Genomic DNA, 18,037 nt, shown 5'->3' with positions numbered 1-18,037 from the left:
TCATCCTAGGCCTAGCACGCTGCTGCAGGGTTGTGGCTGTGTCTGCGTAGTTCGGCCTGGCAGTGTGAACCCAGGGTGTGACCATGGGGTCCGGGAAAGCAAGACCCAAGAGGCACCAGCTCTCCCGCAGATCTACTTCCCTGATGCGACAGAGCAAACGCCCAAAGCCTTGATGAGGAAGAAGCAGCGAAGTGCGGTTCAGGCCAAGCTGAAAACTTCTGCAAAAGCATAGAAATTGCTAGGAAAAAAGAGTCGGTTCTGTGGGCTGCGGTTGATGCTTGCTTTAGCCTAGTATTGGCAGCACTGTGGGAGAATCCCGCATAGAGGAAAAGCCTCTTTGCCTAGGCATCCCCTCTAGGAAAGCACCGCATTCTTTGGGAAATCAGAGTCGGTTCTGTGCGATGCTGATGCCGCTTGACTGAACATCATCTCCGAAGCACGGTGTCATAAACCCACATGGAGCGAAATCCTCTTTACCCGGGAATCCCCTCTGCCTGCGAGAGAAGCGTGGTTGCGCCTGTTAAAACAGCCTTAAGGAAAAGTCATGAAACAGGAGATCCTTCATAGGCAAAAATAGCAGGCTGGTGGCAAGACAAGTGTCACCCTCTCCGTTTTCTTAGAAATCAGAGTCGGTTCTGCGAGCTGTTGCTCCTGCTTGCCTAGGACAAGTCTGAAGGTGGGAGAAACCAGCATAGAGTGAAAGCCTCTTTGTCCCTGGCTTTTACTACGGGAAAGCACAGCATTCGTTGGGAAATCTGAATCGCGTTTGTGGGCTGCTGCTGCTGCTTGCCTGAGCTAGACTCCGCAGCAAGGTGGAAGAAAGCCACATGGACTGAAATTCTCTTGTCCCTATCATCCCCACTGCCTGAGAGAGAAGCGTGGATGCACATTTGGAAAGGGCCTTAAGGATAGGGACACAGCTGTCACCGTGCTCCCCAAGAGCAATTCTGGGGAAGGAGCAGAACGCCTCCCCGGGAGAAGAGACGGAGTCGTTGGCCTTGTTTTCGGGAAACAGTCACAAAGCTGGAGAGCCTGCCCTGGCGAGAACAGAGGGACGGTGGCAAGACAAGCCTCACCCACTTCCTGTGAATAGGGACGGAAGCCTGGCTTTAGGAAGACACGAAGGGACAGCTAGGGCAGGCGCGCATACTCCACTCTGAGGAAGGAGTCTGGTCAGAAGGCAGGCCTGTTCTGTGCCTCTTGTCCCAAGGGGACAGCATCACCAGGCCACCTGTCCTTAGAGCAGACGTGGGCTTGCCACCAGGCTCCATACCCGGAACTCGCAGATGCAGCTCCCTGGAAGAAAGGGCAGTCAGATGCCATCTTCCTCCAAGATGTGGAAACATTGGGAGTGGCAGGGGTGTGTCGGGGAAGAAGTGGGGCAGTCTCCCACAGATCCTCATCCCAGGGCACAGACGCTCGCAGGGATCCTGTCGCATCTCCTCTCCTATGGAGAAGACACTGGCCTATTCCCCGACTCTGCCTGAACGCCAGAGCAAAAAGCCAAGCCTTACTACGCCAGGAGATGGCAGTTGGCATGGAGTGCCATCCTAGGCCACGCACGCTGCTGCAGGTTTGTGGCTGTGTCTGCGCAGGTCGGCCTGGCAGGGTAAACCCAGCGTGCGGTCATGGAGCCCGGGAAGCAAGGCCCAAGAGGCACCAACTCTCCTGCAGATCTACTTCCCTAACGCGACAGAGCAAATGCCCAAAGCCTTGCTGAAGAAGCAGCAGTGAAGTGCGGTTCAGGCCAACTGAAAACCTCTGTGAAAGCATAGCAGTCGCTAGGAAAAAAGAGTCGGTTCTGTGGGCAGCTGTTGCTGCTTGCCTTTGCCTAGTATTGGCAGAACGGTTGGAGAATAGCGCATGGAGTGAAAGCCTCTTTGCCTGGGCATCCCCTCTAGGAAAGCACAGCATTGTTTGGGAAATCAGAGTCGGTTCTGTGCGATGCTGATGCCGCTTGCCTGAACATAGTCTCCGAAGCACGGTGTAATAAACCCGCATGGAACGAAATCCTCTTTGCCCCGGCAGCTCCTCTGCCTGAGAGAGAAGCGCGGTAGCGCCTGTGGAAACAGCCTTAAGGAAAGGGAAACTTCTGTCACTGTGCTCCTTGAGAGCATGTCTCGGCCAGGCGTAGCACGCCACTCCAGGAGAAGAGAAGGGGCCCTTGGGCTTGCGATATGGAAAGGGTCATGGAACAGGAGAGCCTGCACTAGCAAGAATAGCTGGCAGGTTGCAAGACAAGTGTCACCCTCTCTATTTGCTTAGAAATCTGAGTCGGTTCTGCGGGCTGCTGCTCCTGCTTGCCTAGGCACAGTCTCAAAGTGGGAGAAAACAGCATAGAGCGAAAGCCTCTTTGCCCAGGCTTCTCCTCTGGAAAAGCACAGCATTCATTGGGAAATCTGAATCGGGTTTATGGGATGCTGCTGCTGCTTGCCTGATCTTGTCTCCGCAGCACGGTGGAAGAAACCCGCATGGAGTGAAATTCTCTTGACCATACCATCCCCAATGCCTGAGAGAGAAGCGTGGATGCACATCTATAAAGGGCATTAAGGATAGGGACACGGCTGTCACCGTGCTCCCAGGAGCAAGTCTGGGGAAGGAGCAGAACGCCTCCCCAGGAGAAGAGAAGGAGCCGTGGGTCTTGTCGGGACACAGTCGCAAAGCAGGAGAGCCTGCACTGGAGAGAACAGCGGGATGGTTGCAAAACAAGCGTCACTCGCTTCCTGTGCGGAGGGACGGAAGCCTGGCTTTGGGAAGACACAAGGGGACAGCTAGGGCAGGCGCGCATACTCCACTCTGAGGAAGGAGTCTGGGCAGATGCAGGCCTGTTCTGTGCCTCTTGTTCCAAGGGGACAGCATCTCCAAGGCCACGTGTCCTTAAGGCAGACGGGGGCCTGCCACCAGGCGCCATACCCGGAACTCGCAGACAGATACCTGGAAGAAAGGGCAGTCAGATGCCATCTTCCTCCAAGATGTGGAAGCGTTGTGGGTGTCAGCCGGTGTGTCGGGGAAGATGTGGGGACAGTCCCCCACAGCTCCCCATCCCAGTGCACGCGCCCTGTGCATGGATCCTGTCGCTTCTCCTCTCCTATTGGGAAGGCACTGGCTTAGTCCCCGAGTCTGCCTGAACGCCAGAGCTAAAAGCCAAGCCTTACTACGCCAGGAGATGGCAGTTGGGATGGAGTGTCATCCTAGGCCACGCACGCTGCTGGAGGGTGGTGCCTGTGTCTGCGTGGTTCGGCCTGGTAGGCTGAACCCAGTGTGCCACCATGGAGCCCGGGAAAGCAAGGCTCAAGAGGCACCAGCTCTCCTGCAGATCTACTTCCCTGACGCGACAGAGCATACGCCCAAATCCTTGCTGAGGAAGAAGCAGCGAAGTGCGGTTCAGGCCAAGCTGAAAACCTCTGCAGAATCATGGCAATCGGTAGGAAAAAAGAGTCGGTTCTGTGGGCTGCTGTTGTTGCTTGCTTTAGCCTAGTACTGGCAGCATGGTGGGAGAATCCCGCATACAGCGAAAACCTCTTTGCCTGGGCATCACTCTAGGAAAGCACAGCATTCTTTGGGAAATCAGAGTCCGTTCTGTGTGATCCTGATGCTGCTTGGCTGAACTTATTCTCCGAAGCGTGGTGTAATAAACCGCATGGAGCGAAATACTCTTTGCCCGGGCATCCCCTCTTCCTGAGAGAGAAGCGTGGTTGCGCCTGTGAAAACAGCCTTAAGGAAAGTCATGAAACAGGAGAGCCTACATAGGCAAGAATAGCGGGCGGGTGGCAAGACAAGTGTCACCCTCTCCGTTTGCTTAGAAATCAGAGTCGGTTCTGTGGGCTGCTGCTCCTGCTTGCCTAGGCCAAGTCTGAGTGTGGGAGAAACGAGCATACAGCAAATGCATCTTTGTCCCCAGCTTCTACTATGGTAAAGCACAGCATTCGTTGGGAAATCTGAATAGGGTTTGTGGGATGCGGCTGCTGCTTGCCTGAGCTAGTCTCCGCAGCAAGGTGGAAGAAACCCGCATGGACTGCAATTCTCTTGGCCCTAGCATCCCCACTTCCTGAGAGAGAAGCATGGATGCTCATATTGCAAGGGCCTTAAGGAAAGGGATATGGTTGTCACCGTGCTCCCCAAGAACAAGTCTGGGGAAGGAGCAGAGCGTCTCCCCGGGAGAAGTGGAGCCGTTGGCCTTGTTGTTGCGAAACAGTCGCAAAGAAGGAGAGCCCGCCCTGGTGAGAACAGCGAGACGGTGACAAGACATGCGTCAGCCGCTTCCTGTGTGTAGGGACGGAAGCCTCGCTTTAGGAAGATACGAGTGGACGGTAGGGCAGGCGCGCATACTCCACTCTGAGGAAGGAGTCTGGGCAGACGGCAGGCCTGTTCTGTGACATTTTTCCCAAGGCGACAGCATCTCCAAGGCCGCCTGTCCCTAGGGCAGACGTGGGCCTGCCACCAGGCGCCATACCCGGAACTCGCAGATAAAGCTCCCTGGAAGAAAGGGCAGTCAGATGCCATCTTCCTCCAAGATGTGGCAGCGTTGGGGGTAGCAGGGGGTGTGTCGGGGAAGAAGTGTGGACAGTCCCTCACAGCTCCCCATCCCAGTACACTGGCCCTCTGCATGGATCCTGTCACCTCTACTCTACTAAGGGGAAGGCACTGGCCTAGTCCCCGTGTCCGCCTGAACGCAAGAGCAAAAAGCCAAGCCTTACTACTCCATTAGATAGCATTTGGCATGGAGTGTCATCCTAGGCCATATACGCTGCTGCAGGTTGTGGATGTGTCTGCGTAGTTCGGCCTAGCAGGGTGAACCCAGGGTGCGACCATGGAGCTTGGGAAAGCAAGGCCCAAGAGGCACCAGCTTTCCCGCAGATCTACTTCCCTGCAGCGACAGATCAAACGCCCAAAGCCTTGGTGAGGAGGCAGCAGCGAAGTGCGGTTCAGGCCAACTGAAAACCTCTGCGAAAGCATAGCAATCACTAGGAAAAAAGAGTCGGTTCTGTGGGCTGCTGTTGCTGCTTGCCTTAGCCTAGTATTGGCAGCACGGTTGGAGGTACCCGCATAGAGCGAAAGCCTCTTTGCCTGGGCATTCCCTCTAGGAAAGCACAGCATTCATTGGGAAATCAGAGTCTGTTCTGTGCGATGCTGATGCCGCTTGCCTAACATAGTCTCCGAAGCACAGTGTAATAAACCCGCATGGAGCGAAATCCTCTTTGCCCGGGCTTCCCCTCTTCCTGAGAGAGAAGCGTGGTTGCAACTGTGGAAAAAGCCTAAGGAAAAGTAATGAAACAGGATAGCCTGCATAGGCAAGAATAGCGGGCGCGTTGCAAGACAAGTGTCACCCTCTCCGCTTGCTTAGAAATCAGTCACTTCTGCGGGCTGCTGTTCCTGCTTGCCTAGGCCAAGCCTCAAAGTGGCAGAAACCACCATACAGCGAAAGCCTCTTTGCCCAGGCTTCTCCTCTGGGAAAGCACAGCAATCCTTGAGAAATCTGGGTCGCTTAGTGGGATGCTGCTGCTTCTTGCCTGAGCTAGTTTCCGTAGCACGGTGGAAGAAACCCGCATGGAGCGAAATTCTCTTGGCCCTAGAATCCCCAATGCCTGAGAGAGAAGCGTGGATGCATATCAGGAACGGGCCTTAAGGATAGGGACACGGCTGTCATGGTGCTCCCAGGAGCAAGTTGGGGAAGGAACAGAACGCCTCCCCGGGAGAAGAGAAGGAGCCGTTGGCCTTGTTGTCGGGATACAATCGCAAAACAGGAGAGCCTGCCCTGACGAGTACAGCGGGATGGTGGAAAGACAATCGTCACCCGCTCCCTGTGCGTAGAGACGGAAGCCTGGTTTAAGGAAGACACGAGGGGACGGCTAGGGCATGAGCGCATACTTCACTCTGAGGAAGTACTCTGGGCAGAAGGCAGGCCTGTTCTGTGCCTCTTGTCCCAAGGTTACAGCATCTCCAAGGCCACCCCTCCTAGGGCAGATGTGGGCATGGCACCAGGCGCCATACCCGGAACTCTCAGTTACAGCTCCCTGGAAGAACGGGTCGTCAGATGCCATCTTCCAACAAGACGTTGCAGCGTTGGGGGGTAGCAGGGGGTGTGTCGGAGAAGATGTGTGGACAGTCCCAGACAACTCCCTATCACAGTGCATGGACGCTGTGCAGGATTCCTGTCGCCTCTCCTTTCCTAAGGGGAAGGCACTGCCCTAGTCCCCGAGTCCGCCTGAACGCCAGAGCAAGAAGCCAAGCCTAACTACGCAAGGAGATGGCAGGTGGCATGGGCTGTCATCCGAGGCCACGCACCCCACTGCAGGGTGGTGGCTGAGTCTGCGTAGTTTTGAATGGCAGGGTGAACCCAGGATGCGACCATGGAGCCCGGGAAGCAAGGCCCAAGATGCACCAGCTCTCACGCAGATCTACTTTCCTGACGCGACAGAGCACACGCCCAAAATCTTGCTGAAGAAGCAGCAACGAAGTGCGGATCGGGCAAAGCTGAAAACCTCTGGGAAAGCATAGCAGTCGCTGGGAAAAAAGAGTCGGTTCTGTGCGCTGCTGTTGCTGCTTGCCTTATCCTAGTATTGGCAGCACGGTGGGAGAATCCCGCTTAGAGCGAAAGCCTCTTTCTTTGGGCATCCCCTCTAGGAAAGCACAGCATTCTTTGGGAAATCAGAGTCGCTCCTGTACGATGCTGATGCCGCTTGCCTGAACATAGTCTCGAAGCACGGTGTAGTAAACCTGCATGGAGTGAAATCCTCTTTGCCCGGGCATCCCCTCTGCCTGAGAGAGAAGCGTGGTTACTCCTGTGGAAACAGCCTTAAGGAAAAGTGACGAAACAGGAGAGCTTACATAGGCAAGAATAGCGGGCGGGTGGCAAGACATATGTCACCCTCTCCGTTTGCTTAGAAATCAGAGTCGTTTCTGCGGGCTGCTGTTCGTGCTTGCCTAGGCCAAGTCTCAAGGTGGGACATACAAGCATACAGCGAAAGTCTCCTTGCCCAGGCTTCTCCTCTGGGACACACAGCATTCGTTGGGAAATCTGAATCGGGTTTGTGGGATGTTGCTTCTGCTTGCCTAAGCTAGTCTCCGCAGCACGGTGGAAGAAACCCGCATGGAGGAAATTTTCTTGGCCTTAGCATCCCCACGGCCTGAGAGAGAAGCGTGGATGCACATCTGGAAAGGGCCTTAAGGATAGGGACTCAGCTGTCTCCGTGCTTTCCAAGAGCTCGTCTGGGGAAGGAGCAGAACGCGTCCCTGGGAGAAGAGAAGGAGCCGTTGGCCTTGTTGTCGGCAACCAGTCACAAAGCAGGAGAGCCTGCCCTGGCGAGAACAGCGGGATGGTGGCAAGACAGTCATCACACGCTCCGTGTTCGTAGAGACGGAAGCCTGGCTTAAGGAAGACACGACTGGACAATTAGGGCAGGCGCGCATACACCACTCTGAGGAAGGAGTCTGGGCAGAAGGCAGGCCTGTTCTGTGCCTCTTGTACCAAGGGGACAGCATCTCCATGGCCACCTGTCCCTAGGGCAGACGTGGACCTGCCACCTGGCGCCATACCTGGCACTCACCGATACAGCTCCCTGGAAGAAAGGGCAGTCAGTTGCCATCTTCCTCCAAGACGTGGCAGCATTGGGGGTGGCAGAGGGTGTGGCGGGGAAAAGGGGAGAAAGTCCCCAAGAGCTCCTCATCCCAGTGCACGGGCGTTGTTCAGGGATCCTGTCACCTCTCCTCTCCTATGGGGAAGGCACTGGCCTAGTCCCCGAGTCTACCTGAACGCCAGAGAAAAAGCCAAGCCTTACTACGCCAGGAGATGGCAGTTGGCATGGAGTGTCTTCCTGGTCCATGCACTCTGCTGTAGGGTTGTGGCTGTGTCTGTGAAGTTTGGCCTGGCAGGGTGAACCCAGGGTGGGACCATGGAGCCCTGGAAAGCAAGGCCCAAGAGTTACAAGCTCTCCCGCAGATCTACATCCCTGTACCGACAGAGCAAACGCCCAAAGCCTTGCTGAGGAAGCAGCAGCGAAGTGTGGTTCAGGCGAAGCTGAAAACCTCTGTGAAAGCATAGCAATCGCTAGGAAAAAAGAGTCAGTTCCGTGGGCTGCTGCTGTTGCTTGCTTTAGCCTAGTATTGGTAGCACGGTGGGAGAATCCTGCATAGAGGAAAGCCTCGTTCCCTGGCATCCCCTGTAGGAAACACAGCATTCTTTGGGAAATCAGAGTCGGTTCTGTGCGATGCTGATGCCGCTTGCCAGAACATAATCTCCGGAAGCACGGTGTAAATAATCCACAGGAAGCAAAATCCTCTTTGTCCAGGTATCCCTGTAAGGGTCTGCCCCTCCCAGAAGAACTTGCCTGTGGACCCTGAATGTAAGGGTGGGGCAGACTGAGTGGAGACATCCAATCAGTGAGGTGTATGTATAGCCACTTTTGAAATTGGAATTTAATTGGCCGCCTGTGTGGGGGCGGGGTCAGCCACCCCCATAAAGGTTGCTTTGCCAGGCTGTCAGGGGCTGCTGCAGGAGAGCGGTGGGGTCGGCAGAGAGCAGTACGGAAAGCGGTGTGGCCGGCGGAGAGCAGGGGAGTCAACAGTGAATAGAGGAGCTGTAACAGCTCTTTTAAGAGCTACAACCGCGTTTGCAGTCTCCAGCCTCCCGCAGCGCCGAGCCGCCGCCTACAGTCTCCAAGAGCCCCGAGCCGCGCCTGCAGCCTCGAGACGCCGGAGCCCCCGCCTCTGGCGGTCCAGCCTCCGTGGGCCCCGAGCCGCCGCCTGCAGCCTCCAGCCTCCGGTGGCCCCGAGCCGCCGCCTGCAGCCTCCTGCCTCCGGCGGCCCCGAGCCGCCGCCTGCAGCCTCCAGCTTCCGGCGGCCCAAGCCGCCGCCTGAGGCACCGCCTCCCACGGCCCCGAGCCGCCCCCTTCAGTCTCCAGCCGCCTGCAGCTTCTAGCTTCCGGTGGTCCAGCCTCCCGCGGCCCCAAGCCACCGCCTGCAGCTTCCAGCCTCCGGCAGCCCCGAGCCGCCGCCTGCAGTCTCCAGCCGCCTGCAGCTTCCAGCTTCCGGTTGTCCTGCCTCCCGCGGCCAAAAGCCGCCGCCTGCAGCTTCCATCCTCCGGCGGCCCCGAGCCGCCGCCAGCAGCCTGTATCCTCCGGCAGCCCTGCCTTCAGCAGCCTGGCGATCTGCCGAGACCCGAGCAGTCCAGCGGTCCTGATGACTACAGCCCCTGGATGCCAGCAGTCGGCGGTCCTGACACCTGCAGCCCCTAGATGCCAGCGGTCTCGAGGCGCAAGCAGCCCTGAGATGCCAACAGCCCCTAGACACCAGCAGCCTCGCCGCAGAATGCCTCGCCACCCCGAACCACAAGTGGCCTTGTCCGCAGTGGTGGCTTCCTCTGGGTGGAAGCCTGGTCAGAGTAGCATCGTGGGGAGCAGATCTGTGTCATCCGGGTTGTCCTCCTTGTCATTGTTGCTTCTTCGTCATTGGGAATGGCCTCATCCAGGAAGTGGTCTTGTCCAGAACAGCCTCTTCTTGGGAGTGGCCTTGTCCGGGGAGCAACTTCATTGAGCAGTTACCTTGTCATGGGAGTGGCCTTTCTTGGGAGGAGCTCCAATCATGGAGCGGCCTCATCTGCGGAGCAGCAGTGACATCTAGAGTGCCCTCGTCCAGAGTGGCCTTCTTGGAAGTGACCTTGTTGGGATCATCGTCACCGCATTTTCATAAGAGGTAGCTCTGACCGGTCGTTTGATTCCTGATGCTTGGCGCAAAATAAAGTTTAGCTTGACCTTCGCTTTGTATCAGTCTCGTTCCTTTGATCACGGACCCTAACAAACCCCTCTACCTGAGAGAGAAGCGTGGTTGCGCCTCTGGAAACAGCCTTAAGGAAAAGTCATGAAACAGGAGAGCCTACATAGGCAATAATAGCGGGTGCGTGGCAAGACAAGTTTCACCCTCTCCGTTTGCTTAGAAATCAGAGTCGGTTCTGCGGGCTGCTGCTCCTGCTTGCCTAGGCCAAGTCTCAAGGTGGGAGAAACCACCATACAGCGAAAGCCTCTTTGCCCAGGCCTCTCCTCTGTGAAAGCACAGCATTCGTCAGGAAATCTGAGTTGCTTTGTGGGATGCTGCTGTTTCTTGCCTGGGCTAGTCTCTGTAGCACGGTGGAAGAAAACCGCATGGAGCGAATTTCTCTTCGCCCTAGCATCCCCACTGCCTGAGAGAAAAGCGGGGATGCACATCTGGAAAGGGCCTTAAGGATGGGGAAACGGCTGTCACCGTGCTCCAAAGAGCAAGTTGGGGAAGGAGCAGAACGCCTCCCCGGGAGAAGAGAAGGAGCCATTGGCCTTGTTTTCGGGAAACAGTCGCAAAGCAGGAGAGCGTTCCCTGGCGAGAACTGCGGGATGGTGGTATGACAATCGTCATCCGCTCCCTGTGCATAGAGTCGGAAGCATGGCTGAAGGAAGACACGAGGGGATGGCTAGGACAGGCGCGCATACTCCACTCTGAGGAAGGAGTCTGGGCAGAAGGCAGGCCTGTTCTGTGCCTCTTGTCCCAAGGGGACACATCTCCAATGCCACCTGTCCCTAGGGCAGACGTGGGCTTGCCACCAGGCGCCATAACCGGAACTCGCAGATACAGCTCCCTGGAAGAAAGGGCATTCAGATGCCATCTTCCTCCAAGATGTGGCAGATTTGGGGGTGGCAGGGGGTGTGTCGGGTAGAAGTGTGGACAGTTCCCCACAGCTCCCCATCCAAGTGCACGGGTGCTGCGCAGGGGAACATGTCGCCTCTCCTCTCCTATGGGGAAGGCACTGGCCTATTCCCTGAGTCCGCCTGAACGCCAGAGCAAAAAGCCAACCTTACTATGCCAGGAAATGGCAGTTGGCATGGACTGTCATAGGCCACACAAGCTGCTGCAGGGTGGTGGCTGTGTCAGCGTAGTTCAGCCTGGCATGGTGAAACCAGGATGCGACCACGGAGCCCGGGAAAGCACGGCCTAAGACGCACCAGCTCTCCCGCAGATCTACTTCCCTGACGCGACACAGCAAACGTCCAAAACCTTACTGAAGAAACATCAGCGAAGTGCGGTTCGGGTCAAGCTGAAAACCTCTGGAAAAGCATAGCAGTCGCTGGGAAAAAAGCTCGGTTCTGTGGGCTGCTGTTGCTGCTTGCCGTAGCCTAGTATTGGCAGCACGGTGGGAGAAACCCGCATAGAGAGAAAGCCTTTTTCCCCGGGCATCCCCTCAGGGAAAGCACAGCATTCTTTGGGAAATCAGAGTGGGTTCTGTGCGATGCTGATGCAGCTTCCCTGAACATAGTCTCCGAAGCACGGTGTAGTAAACCTGCATGGATCGTAATCCTCTTTGCGTGGGCATCCACTCAGCCTGAGAGAGAAGCCTGGTCGCACCTGTGGAAACAACTTTAAGGAAAGGGAAACGTCTGTTACGGTGCTCCCTGGTAGCATTGTTGGGCCAGGCGTAGCACGCCGCTCCGGGAGAAGACAAGAGGCCCTTGGCCTTGCTGTCTGGAAACGGTTATGAAACAGGAGAGTCTGCCATGGCAAGAAAGGCGGGCAGCTGGCACGACAAGTGTCAACCTCTCCATTTGCTGAGAAATGAGAAACGCTGCTGCGGGCTCCTGCTCGGGCTTGCCCAGGACAAGTCTCAAGGTGGGATAAACCACCATACAGGAGAAGTCCAGACTTCTCATCTGGGAAAGCACAGCATTCTTTGGGAAATCTGAATCGGGTTTGTGGGATGCTGCTGATGCTTCCCTGAGCTAGTCTCCGTTGGACTGCGGAAGAAACCCGCTTGGAGCGAAATTCTCTTGGACCTAGCATCACCACTGCCTGAGAGAGAAGCGTGGATGCACATTTTTAAAGGGCCTTAAGGATAGGGACACGGCTGTCACGGTGCTCCCCAAGAACAAGTCTGGGGAAAGAGCAGAACGCCTCCCTGGGAGAAGAGAAGGAGCCGTTGGCCTTGTTGTCAGGAAACAGTCGCAAAGCAAGATAGCCTGCCCTGGCAAGAACAGCGGGACGGTGGAAGAGAAGTGTCACCCGCTCCCTGTGCGTAGAGACGGAAGCCTGGCTTAAGGAAGACACGAGGGGGCGGCTAGGGCTGGCGCGCATACTCCACTCTGAGGAAAGAGTCTTGGAAGAAGGCAGGCCTGTTCTGTGCTCTTGTCCCAAGGGGACAGCATCTCCAGGCCACCTGTCCCTAGGGAAGACGTGGGCTTGCCACCAGGCGCCATACCAGTAACTCGCAGATACAGCTCCCTGGAAGAAAGGTCAGTCAGATACCATCTTCCTCCAAGTTGTGGCATCGTTGGGGGTGGCAGGCGGTGTTTCGGGGAAGAAGTGGGGACAGTCTCCCACAGCTCCCAATCCCAGCACACGGGCGCTGTGCAGGGATCCTGTCGCCTCTCCTCTCCTATGGGGAAGGCACTGGCCTATTCCCCGAGTCCGCCTGAACGCCAGTGTAAAAAGCCAAGCCTTACTACGCCAGGAGATGGCAGTTGGCATGGACTGTCATCCTAGGCCACGCATGCTGCTGCAGGCTTGTGGCTGTGTCTGCGTAGTTCGGCTTGGCAGGGTGAACCCAGCGTGCGACAATGGAGCCCGGGAGAGCAAGGCACAAGAGGCACCAGCTCTCCCGCAGATCTACTTCCCTGACATGACAGAGTAAACGCCCAAGGCTTGCTGAGGAAGCAGCAGCGAAGTGGTTCAGGCCAAGCTGAAAACCTCTGCGAAAGCATAGCAATCGCTTGGAAAAAAAGTCGGTTCTGTGGGGTGATGTTGCTGCTTGCTTTAGCCTACTATTGGAAGCACAGTGGGAGAATCCCGCATAGAGCGAAAGCATCTTTGCCTGGGCATCCCCTCTAGGAAAGCACAGCATTCTTTGGGAAATCAGAGTCTGTTCTGTGCGATGCTGATGCCGCTTGCCTGATCATAGTCTCCGAAGCATGGTGTAATAAACACGCATGGAGCGAAATCCTCTTTGCCTGGGTATCCCCTCTACCTGAGAGAGGAGCGTGGTTGCGCCTGTTGAAACAGCCTTAAGGAAAAGTCATGAAACAGGAGAGCCTGCATAGGCAAGAATAGCGGGCAGGTGGCAAGACAAGTGTCACCCTCTCCGTTTGCTTAGAAATCAGAGTCGGTTCTGCAGGCTGCTGCTCCTGCTTGCCTTGGCCAAGTCTCAAAGTGGGAGAAACCAGCATACAATGAAAGCCTCTTTGTCCCTTTTTCTCCTCTGGGAAAGCACAGCATTCTTTGGGAAATCTGAATCAGGTTTGTGGGATGCTGCTGCTGCTTGCTGAGCTAGTCTGCACAGCACGGTGGAAGAAACCCGCATGGAGCGAAATTCTCTAGGCCCTAGCATCCCCACTACCTGAGAAAGAAGCGTGGATGCACATCTGGAAAGGGCCTTAAGGATAGGGCCACGTCTGTCACCGTGCTCCCCAAGAGGAAGTCTGGGGAAGGAGCAGAACGCCTCCCCGGGAGAAGAGAAGGAGCCGTTGGCCTTGTTTTCAGGAAAGAGTCGCAAAGCAGGAGAGCCTGCCCTGGCGAGAACAGCAGGATGGTGGCAAGACAAGTGTCACCCGCTCCCTGTGCGTAGAGATGTAAGCCTGGCATTAGGAAGACACGAGGGGCGGACTAGGACTGGCGCGCATACTCCACTCTGAGGAAGGAGTCTAGGCCGGAGGCAGGCCTGTTCTGTGCCTCTTGTCCCAAGGGGACAGCATCTCTAAGGCCACGTGTCCCTAGGGCAGACGTGGGCTTGCCACCAGGCGCCATACCCGGAACTAGCAGATACAGCTCCATGGAAGAAAGGGCGGTCAGATGCCATCTTCCTCCAAGATGTGGCAGCGTTTGGGGTGGCAGGCGGTGTGTCGGGAAGAAGTGGGGACAGTCCCCACCGCTCCCCATCCCCGTAAACAGGCGTTGTGCAGAGATCCTGTCGTCTCTCCTTTCCTAAAGGGAAGGCACTGGCCTATTCCCCGAGGCCGCCTGAACGCCAGAGCAAAAAGCCAACCTTACTACGCCAGGAGATGGCAGTTGGCATGGACTGTCATCCTAGGCCATGCACGCTGCTGCAGAGTGGTGGCTGTGTCTGCGTAGTACGGCCTGGCAGGGTGAACCCAGGATGGGACCATGGAGCCCGCGAAAGCAAGGACCAAGAAGCACCAGCTCTCCCGCAGATCTACTTCCCTGACAGGTCAGAGCAAACGTACAAAGCGTTACTGAAGAAGCAGCAGCGAAGTGCGGATCGGGCCAAGCTGAAATCCTCTGGGAAAACATAGCAGTCGCTGGGAAAAAAGAGTCGGTTCTGTGGGCTGCCGTTGCTGCTTGCCTTAGCCTAGTATTGGCAGCGTGGTGGGAGAAAGCCGCATAGAGCGAAAGCCTTTTTCCCCGGGCATCCCCTCAGGGAAAGCACAGCATTCTTTGGGAAATCAGAGTCGGTTCTGTGCGATGCTGATGCCACTTGCCTGAACATAGTCTCCGAAGCACGGTGTAATAAACCCGCATGGAGCGAAATCCTCTTTGGCCGGGCATCCCCTCTGCCTGAGAGAGAATCGTGGTTTCACCTGTGGAAACAGACTTAAGGAAAGCGAAACGTCTGTCACTCCTCTCCCTGAGAGTATGTCTGGGCCAGGCGTAGCACCCCACTCCAGGAGAGGAGAAGGGGCCCTTGGCCTTGCTGTCTGGAAAGGGTCATGCAAAAGGAAAGCCTGCATTGGCAAGAATAGCGGGCGGGTGGCAAGTCAAGTGTCACCCTCTCCGTTTGCTTAGAAATCAGAGTCGGTTCTGTGGGCTGCTGCTCCTGCTTAACTAGGCCAAGTCTCAAAGTGGGAGAAACGAGCATACAGCGAAAGCCTCTTTGCCAAGGCTTCTCCTCTGGGAAAGCACAGCATTCATTGTGAAATCTGAATAGGGTTTGTGGGATGGTGCTGCTGCTTGCCTGAGCTAGTCTCCGCAGGACAGTGGAAGAAACCCGCATGGACTGAAATTCTCTTGGCCCTAGCATCCCCATTGCCTGAAAGAGCAGCGTGGATGACATAAGGAAAGGGACACGGCTGTCACCGTGCTCCAAAAGAGCAAGTCTGGGAAGTTGCAAAACGCCTCCCCGGGAGCAGAGAAGGAGCCGTTGGCCTTATTGTCGGGAAACAGTCGCAAAGCAGGAAAGCCTGCCCTGGCGAGAACAGCGGGACGGTGGCAAGACAAGCCTCACCCGCTTCCTGTGCGTAGGGATGGAAGCCAGGCTTTAGGAAGACACGAAGGGAGGGCGAGAGCAGGTGCGCATACTCCACTCTGAGGAAGGACTCTGGGCAGAAGGAAGGCCTATTCTGTGCCTCTTGTCCAAAGCAGACAGAATCTCCAGGGCCACCTGTCCCTAGGGCAGACGTGGACTTGCCACCAGGCCCCATACCCAGGACTCGCAGATACAGCTCCCTGGAAGAAAGGGCAGTCAGATGCCATCTTCCTCCAAGATGTGGCAGCGTTGGGGGTGGTAGGTTGTGTGTTGGGGAAGAAGCGGGGACAGTCCCTAACACCACCACATCCCAGTGCACGGGCGCTCTGCAGGCATCCTGTCGCCTCTCCTCTCAAAAGGGGAAGGCACTGGCCTAGTCCCTGAGTCTGCATGAACGGCAGAGCAAAAAGCTAAGGATTACTACGCCAGGAGATAGCAGTTGGCATGGAGTGTCATCCTAGGCCACGCACGCTGCTGCAGGGTTGTGGCTGTGTCTGCGTAGTTCGGCCTTGCAGGGTGAACACAGGGTACGACCATGGAGCCCGGGAAATCAAGGCCCAAGAAGCACCAGCTCTCCCGCAGATCTACTTCCCTGATGCGACAGAGCAAACGCCCAAAGCCTTGCTGAGGAAGAAGCAGCGAAGTGCGGTTCAGGCCAAGCTGAAAACCTCTGCGAAAGTATAGCAATCGCTAGGAAAAAAGAGTCGGTTCTGTGGGCTGCAGTTGCTGCTTGCTTTAGCCTAGTATTGGCAGCACCGTGGGAGAATCCCGCATAGAGCGAAATACTCTTTGCCTTGGCATCCCCTCTAGGAAGCACAGCATTCTTTGGGAAATCAGAGTAGGTTCTGTGCGATGCTGATACCGCTTGCCTGAACATAGTCTCCGAAGCACGGTGGAATAAACCCTCATGGAGCGAAATCATCTTTGCCCCGGCATCCCCTCCGCCTGAGAGAGAAGCGTGGTTGCGCCTGTGAAAACAGCCTTAATGAAAAGTCATGAAACAGGAGAGCCTGCATAGGCAAGAATAGAGGGCGGGTGGCAAGACAAGTGTCACCCTATCCGATTGCTTAGAAATCAGAGTCGGTTCTGTGGGCTGCTGCTCCTGCTTGCCTAGGCCAAGTCTGAAGGTTGGAGAAACCAGCATACAGCAAAATCCTCTTTGTCCCAGGCTTCTACTATGGGAAAGCACAGCATTCGTTGGGAAATCTGAATCGGGTTTGTGGGATGCTGCTGCTGTTTGCCTGAGCTAGTCTCGCAGTTCGGTGGAAGAAACCCATATGGAACGAAGTTCTCTTGGCCCTATCATCCCCACTGCCTGAGAGAGAAGCATGGATGCACATCAGGAAAGGGCCTTAAGGAAAGGGACACGGCTGTCACCGTGCTCCCCAAGAGCAAGTCTGGGGAAGAAGCAGAACGTCTCCTCGGGAGAAGAGAAGGAGCCCTTGATCTTGTTGTCGGGAAACAGTGGCAAAGCAGGAGAATCTGCCCTGGCGAGAACAGCGGGACGGTGGCAAGACATGCGTCACCCGTTTCCTCTTCATAGGCACCGAAGCCAGGCTTAAGGAATACATGAGGGGACGGCTAGGGCAGGCGCACATACTTTACTCTGAGGAAGGAGTCTCCGCAGACGGCAGGCCTGTTCTGTGCCTCTTGTCCCAAGGGGACAGCATTTCCACGGCCACCTGTCCCTCAGCACACGTGGGCCTGCCACCAGGCGCCATACCCGGAACTCACAGATACAGCTCCCTGGAAGAATGGGCAGTCAGATGCCATCTTCCTCCAAGATGTGGCAGCGTTGGGGGTGGCAGGGGGTGTGTCGGGGAAGAAGTGGGGACAGTCCCCACAGCTCCCCATCCCAGTGCATGGGCGCTGTGCAGGGTTCCTGTCGCCTCTCCTCTCCTATGGGGAAGGCAGTGTCCTAGTCCCCGAGTCCGCCTGAACGACAGAGCAAAACCCAAGCCTTACTACGCCAGAAGATGGCAGTTGGCATGGAGTGTCATCCTAAGGCACACACGCTGTTGCATGCTTGTGGCTGTGTCTGCATAGCTCAGCCTGGCAGGGTGATCCCAGGGTGCGACCATGAGCACGGGAAAGAAAGGCCCAAGAGGCACCAGCTCGCCCACAGATCTACTTCACTGACGCGACAGATCGAACGCCCAAGGCCTTGCTGAAGAAGTAGCAGCGAAGTGCGGTTCAGGGCAAGCTGAAACATCTGCGGAAGCATATCAGTCGCTAGGAAAAAAGAGTCGGTTCTGTGTGCTTCTGTTGCTGCTTGCCTTAGCGTAGTATTGGAAGTACGGTGGGAGAATCCCACCTAGAGCGAAAGCCTCTTTGCCTGGGCATCCCCTCTAGGAAAGTACAGCATTCTTTGGGAAATCAGAGTCGGTCTTGTGCGATGCTGATGCCGCTTGCCTGAACATAGTCTCTGAAGCATGGTGTAACAAACCATCATGGAGCGAAATCCTCTTTGCCCGGGCATCCCCTCTGCCTGAGAGAGAAGTGTGGTTGTGCCTGTGGAAACAGCCTTAAGGAAAAGTCATGAAACAAGAGAGCCTGCATAGGCAAGAATAGCGGGCGGGTGGCAAAAATGTGTCACGCTCTCCGTTTGCATAGAAATCAGAGTCAGGTTGTGGGCTGCTGCTCCTTCTTGTCTAGGCCAAGTCTCAAGGTGGGAGAAACCACCATACAGCGAAAGCCTTTTTGCCCTTGCTTCTCCTCTGGGAAAATGCAGCATTCGTTGGGAAATCTGAGTCGCCATACCCGGAACTCGCAGATACAGCTCCCTGGAAGAAAGGGCAGTCAGAAGCCATTTTCCTCCAAGATGTG

This window comes from Neovison vison, chromosome 14 (genome assembly GCF_020171115.1).
Source record: "Neovison vison isolate M4711 chromosome 14, ASM_NN_V1, whole genome shotgun sequence".
Lineage (NCBI taxonomy): Eukaryota > Metazoa > Chordata > Mammalia > Carnivora > Mustelidae > Neogale > Neogale vison.
Note: the sequence above shows the minus strand (reverse complement) of the source record.